Raw genomic sequence first — 6,709 nt, 5'->3', positions numbered from 1 at the left:
AAGTTTCCTGGAGGTCAATTTCTCTTTTGCTGCAAAGGGACATGCATGCAGATGCACACTCCATCCACTTCCATGGCCTTTGTTTCCAGAGAAAGTGTGTACAGACTGGCCCTTTGGATTCCTCAATTTAGAGATCTGCTCTTGCTCTTGGTATGAGGCCATTATGCACTAACTTCTTTCCCTCTCTGTGCCTTCCTTTGTGTTGGGGGCGGGGGTGATTAACTATCCTATTCTGCTTTCATAGTAACCAATTGGAGACTCCATTTCCATCTCCAAAGGAATCACTTTCTCACAAAGAAATGGAAGATACACAGAAGCAGTGGTTCCCAAACTTTGCTCCTCCGGGTACATTGAACTTGAACCCCCAGAAATCCTAGTCAGTTTGGCCAATAGGAATTCCGAACCTTGATTTCAAAGATTGGGAACTGCTGGGTTCAAGCAACACATCACTTTTTATATTTATATTGTTAATATATACTGTACACCAAAGAAGACAATCTGTAGTAAAGAAGTAATGCATACAAATGAAGCAGTAATTTATAATCTAAAATTTATTAATTAAAATTAGCAGTCATTATTATCTCTATGTCTTGAACCACATCAGAAGCCATTCACATTTTAAATGTTCCTCGTGTAAAACTGTTTCCTATTCTCCAAGTCTTCTAGTTAATCTTTATTAGCATTTTGTATTAAAAGAGCAAGTGGCAGTTAACATTCTTAATCTCGTCTCCTGGTGATGCAAAATGTTTTAATCTTCCCATTCTTCCTCATTGTCTAAGTCAGACTCTTCAGTATCTGTAAGGAAAAACAAAACATGTGAATAGTAGTATTAAATGGAAGCAAGTACTGTAATTATTCTCTCTAAAATCATGTATTACTTGGAACTGTTGACAACATGTGCTATGAAGTGAACACCACTAGCCATGCATGTCTGAAAATATACTCCGTTATTTTTAAAGAAGCCTACACGTCTGAGTACAAATTTGCCTGGATGGGCTGCAAAGAGGCAAAAGTGGGTGATTCATATATGAACTGCATTTTAATGGTGAGCAAATTAAAAAAACCACACATTGCAATCAGTGACATTTGTATTTTCCTAGAGTGTTTTGGATTTTACTTTATAGTAAGTAAAATTTACACCACATTGTCCCATCTACACTGAACATTTAATGCAGTTTCCAATTGGTATTGAAGAACATAGGTTTGCTGTGCAGATTTTTGTTTTGTGTCAGGAACAACTTGAGAAACTGCAAGTCATTTCTGGTGTAAGAGAATTGGCTCTCTGCAAGGAGATGCCTGGTGATGCCTGGATGTTTTACCATCCTGTGGGAGGCTTCTCTCATGTCCCTGCATGAGAAGCTGGAGCTGACATATGGGAGCTCACCCCACTCCCCAGATTCAAATCGCTGATGTTTCAGTCAGCAGTCCTGCTGGCACAAGTGTTTAGCCCATTGCACCACTGGGGCTCCACTGTGCAGATGATCACATAGGAAATCCTGGAACCAGTTTGAGGCCTGGATGGCAATTACATAAACCACAAAACACTAATGTGCATTAAGAGCTTTCTTCTGCATGTTCTCCTGAGTGTTTGTTATCTTGCCACTACAGTATGAAGCTATATTCAAACTACATTAAATGATCAGTGTAGGTGGGGCCTTGTATGCAATCTCCTAAACAAAATGCTCCTGTGCACATGCCAGCCAGACACAATCTACACCAGAGCACTATAAAGCACTGCTTTTTTTAAAGCATTGGGAAACTAAGCAGAAGAAACAGTTGATTCTAGAACTACAGCAAGTGGCTAGCTTGTGTAGCTTGGAGGCATTATAAAATAAGGTAAGATAGCAACAAATGAAATTAAGGAATAGAAAATCAGATCAAAAACATTTTAAGAAATAAAAAAGTTCTAAGTTCACTAGGGAAGAAATCGATAAACACCAGCTGTTACTTGCATTGGTTCTAATTAACAAGAATCAAGAGTAATAAATAGAATGAAATTAAAATACGTTACCATAGAGATAATTTTTTTGTTGCCTGTTATTAGCATGTAAATTGTGTTTAAATGGAACAGGTGTAAATGAAATATTTCTAGGTTTTTATTTTAATCCTGGCCAAATAAATATGAGACTAGACACAGCTTCAGAGACGCAAGTGGTTCAACATGACTCTTTGAAATAATTTAAGGGTTTAGTTGAAGACCACCAATCTTTCCTTTTCTGCCCTACTCAAGAGACCCCGAAGGAAACAAAATCTGACACTTCCAGCCTTTACAATAAGCCTTAGAATCCAAATAAACTTTTTAGAAATTTACGATACCAAACCATGGTTCCCTTTAACAGTGAGTTCTCCAAGATTTCAAATATTATTTATTTCTATAGCATTTAAAAGTAAATCAAGTTAAACATATTTCTTGCTAGCTTTATACAGTTGGCCAATAAAGGGATACCCAAAGATTCATAGGGCCCTTCCGAACAGGCTCTATATCCCGGGATCTGATCCCTGGTTTTCTGCTTTAAACTGGATTATATGAGTCTGCACTGCCAGATAATCTGGAATAAACAGAAAACCTGGAATCAGATCCTGGGATATAGGGCCTGTCTGGAAGGGCCCAAAGAAAAGTGAAACACTAGCTGATCTCTCCGCTCTTGCCAAATAAGTTACTTTGTCCAATAAATGTTATTAAATTAAATAGTGTATCTTAATATTGAGACAAATGTTTTTAATGTTGATGTATCCGTATAATGAATTCTTGTCCCAGCATTTAATGTTTGCCATATATATGCTGTGCTCCGCCCTGAGTCCGCCTTGGGGTGAGAAGAGAGGAATATAAATGGTTTAAATAATAAATAAATAAATAAGTAAGACACTTTCTGAAAAGAATTCGAAACCAAGCCTGTTTTGTTCACTGGAAAGCAAGAACGGGGAGTTTGGAGTCACTTACCTGAGCCATGTATTGCCTTGTTCCTCTTCTCAATGATATCCTGAAGTTCTGCTACTATTCCTTCACCACTTAGGGGTATTGGATTCTGAGTCACCTATTTTCAGACACACAAAATTGAACAGTGATGTAGTTCTTAGGAAGTCTGTAGTCTACTGTGGAACTAACTGTAAGTAAAGTAAGCACCGGGTTCTTTTTAAAAGTTATGTTAGGTCAGCATCAAATGACTTGCTGACTGCTTGTCCTTACCTTCAGAACCCTCCATAACTTTGCCCTATCCCATTGCTTTGCTCTTGTACCCAAAAAGGGTTGGGGACCATTGGAATAGAGCAACAAATATCACAACCACCTGACATATATAGCTCTCTCTAGATGGGTTTTATGATAATGTAATATTTGGCAGGTTAGATGAGCTGATAAAAGTTGTAGATTAAGACATCTAGAGGACCAAAGGTTCCTTAGCCTTACTGGATGCTTTTGAGAGATAGGAAATTGTTCTCGCATTATTGAAAAATCTCATGCACATGGGCAAATACACAGAATTTGATCAAATATACATCTGCAGCAGATTTCATCAAGTAGTGATCAGCAGCTGTTATCCTTACATATTGTATCCTCAAAACCACCAAATAATGAGAACATCAAAATTATCTCACAACTTCTGTCATTGTCTCACGCTAAATCACACTTTTGTAAAAAAGAAAAAAGAAAAAAAAAGAATTATCCATCTATATGATATGGATGCAAAAGACTTAGAACATTAGAAACATTCCCTTTGTTTGCTTTTTTTAAATGGATAATTGAGAGATGCCAGATTTTAGAAAAAGCAATACAACTGATTTTTTTAAAAAGAAAACATAATTCAAACATAATTCAAACAATTTGTAAGATAAACTGGAGGGCTTTTATTTTCAGAGTCTGACAGCTGTAACTTTAGACTTTAAAACAAACCATTTCTGATCATGCTAATATCCTCCCACATGTCTGAAATAAATGATAAAAATAACAATCAACAGCTGAAGGATGGCAAGTTAGGAAACAAAGATTTCCACCTCCACGGGAGCCCCAGGCACTCTGTTGTGCAAGATACTTCAACTCAATCAGCTTTCTTCTTGCTTTTACGAAAAGAGATTGAAGTAATTAGCCTGTCACTGGGATTTAGGTCTGATTTTTATTTTATTTTTAAACATAAGAGATTAGAGTAAGCCTCTAGTGACTGAGACAGTTTTGCTTGTGCAACTGAAGCTTGTGCAACTATGGTGTTGGTGTTACACAGTCGGCTTCCTCTCAGCCTCCCCACACCCCCAACTCTGTTCTTACGAAACTTACAACAGCTTCCTGTAGTGAGAATGTAATGCCACCTTTTACTGCAATCAACATCACTTTTGGAAGTTGGGGGAATTTCTTGTTCCACCTTACATGTACTTAGAAGAGCTAGTGAGTAGTGGCAGGTGCAAAATCAAGGAATTTAGACAATCCAAGGTCTTCTTCTGTGTAAAAGTCAAGGTTTTAAAAAATCACTGAGAAGGTGTTATTGTTATGTGCCTTCAAGTTAACTCAGACCTATAGCAACCCTCTTCTGGGGTTTGCTCAATAAGATTTCTCCAGAGGAGGCTGAGAGAGTGATTCGCCCAAGATCAACCAATGTATTTCTATGACCAAATGGTGATTCAAGCTCTGGTCTCCTCCAGTCCTAGTCCAATACTTAAACCTCCACCCCATGTTGACTGAGATCACTGTAACAAGGGCAATTTTCCTGACTAAAACCTACCTGATAAGTAGACAGACCAATAAGTGTTAAAACACAAGATGGGTTATTCATCTCAAGATCCTATCTCATTATATGGATGAACGTCTTATCAGACTACCTCGGCATACATGATTATATGTATCTCTATCTTTCCTGTAATTTTAACATGTGAATAATAGCCCTTGCTTGGACAAGCAAGATAAATATGGAGTTACATACTTTCAAAATACTTAGGAATATGGAGCTGTGACTAAGAATGTTGGACTCCAACCCAAAATCATCCACTGATCTTGGAAAATTATTTTTGCAGAAGAATGGATAAGATGTTATGCTGAAACCATCCATAAATGAGCAGCAAGTAGTAGGATGCTACAATGCTCAGAGCATCAATTTTTCCCCCTCTGTGTTTAGGGATAGATTCAGTATTCACTATATTTATCCTCCTTAAAACTAACTTTCTAAACTCTGGTCAGTTTTGGTTAGGAGTCTTAATAAAAGTCTAGTTATTATAGTTCAATTATATAAGAAAAAAGAGAAGATAATTATGATACTGAAAGATTCTTAAAAAGTGTGTTATTTTATTTTTATATGTGTTGATAGTGGTTGTTTTATCATTTATGTGATATTGTTTTATTCTCATTTTTGTTATGCTGCACTTGGAGTGTCTTGTAAGTCCCTTAAGAAAACTGAAATCTCTCTCATCATGGCTCAAACTTCCAAGCAATGCTCAAAGTCTGTATTAACCTAAAATGTGTGACCAATACATACTATGTTTATCAATAACTTTGGCTCATATTTTACATTAGTTGCCTGGTGGGCTTTATACAACATTAATGCCAAAAATATATATCTGAATTTTAAGAAATGTTGCTTCAATAGATGACTCAAAAACAACAGTCCTTAAAATTCTGTCAGGTCAAAATGATTCAAGAATATAGACACTAGAATAAAAATACTTGCCGTTTTCAGTTGTGCTTCTTTTCTGATCTGAGAGAGTAGTACATCTTGGCCGAAAGGAGTTAATGGCATGTCACTTTTTGCCCTTTTCATTTGCACTTCCTTTAAATCTCGGATCAAATTCTGTGGAGATGACCTTTGGAGAGAAGGTGTGGAAGGTGCCGGAGGTGTGACAACTGAGTAGGGATTATCATAATCTGTTTTTAATATTGAGGAAGACACTGCTGGGATGTCACCATTAAACTCAACCATCCTTGGAGTTTGGTATTCTAGTTCATTTTCAGTACTAGAAGCTGTGTCTGACCCACTGGGCATTACAGAATAAAGCAAAGGATGATCAATGGATTTGGTCAGTAAACCTGAGGAAAGATGGATATGTTGTATAAATAAGCTATTGAAATTTGTGTGATCAGTTATAATTTTGGACTATTTCACCCAGAATGTTAACAAGCCAGATACACAGACAAAACCAACACTTGGCCATATCTGCACTGCTCAGTTATATCACTTTGATAGTACTTTTCTACTCATTATATCCCATGCAGTAGTAGAATTGGTAGTTTAGTGAGGTACATAGGATTCTCTGGTAGAGAGCTCACTGTCTTTGAATGAGGAAATTCTAAGTGCCTTGCCAAACTATAAACCCCAGGATTCCATAGGATAAAGGCATGAAAGTTAAAGTGGTACCAAATTGGTATCATTATATAAAAACAGATTTCACCTGTGAATATTAACTGTGTCCACTGATACAACACACTAAGCTATTCTATCAGGCATGCATCTATGTAATGTACTGACATTTCAAATCTGATACTGCTTGGACTGTAAACATTATTGTTGTGCACTTGCTTCCAAGCTGGCTGAGTAGTTGGAATGAGATTTAAAATAGCAGAAACTGAAAAAAAATCTGAAGCCACACATATGACTCACGTCTGCACACTGTACAGTGCACTTTATTATCCGAGGCAAGTAGCACACTGGTAGCTAGGTGGCATCTAGATGTAAGTATACACTAGCTAGACCATCAATTTAAACTTATTTCAATGTTTGTGGTTAAGACAGTA

At 37.0% G+C, this 6,709-nt stretch overlaps 1 long non-coding RNA gene across 1 annotated transcript; it reads right to left on the bottom strand.

The window, feature by feature from the left end:
• Positions 1 to 533: 533 nt before the first annotated feature.
• LOC132766686 (uncharacterized) lies at positions 534 to 4,053 on the bottom strand. Its single transcript, XR_009630544.2, has 3 exons — positions 3,991 to 4,053; positions 2,942 to 3,035; positions 534 to 795 (listed from the first exon to the last, which is right to left on the bottom strand). It is a non-coding gene; the product is annotated as an uncharacterized lncRNA (long non-coding RNA).
• Between the last annotated feature and the right edge of the window lie 2,656 nt (positions 4,054 to 6,709).

Source organism: Anolis sagrei, chromosome 2 (genome assembly GCF_037176765.1).
Source record: "Anolis sagrei isolate rAnoSag1 chromosome 2, rAnoSag1.mat, whole genome shotgun sequence".
Lineage (NCBI taxonomy): Eukaryota > Metazoa > Chordata > Lepidosauria > Squamata > Dactyloidae > Anolis > Anolis sagrei.
This window is presented reverse-complemented; position numbering and strand designations above follow the sequence as displayed.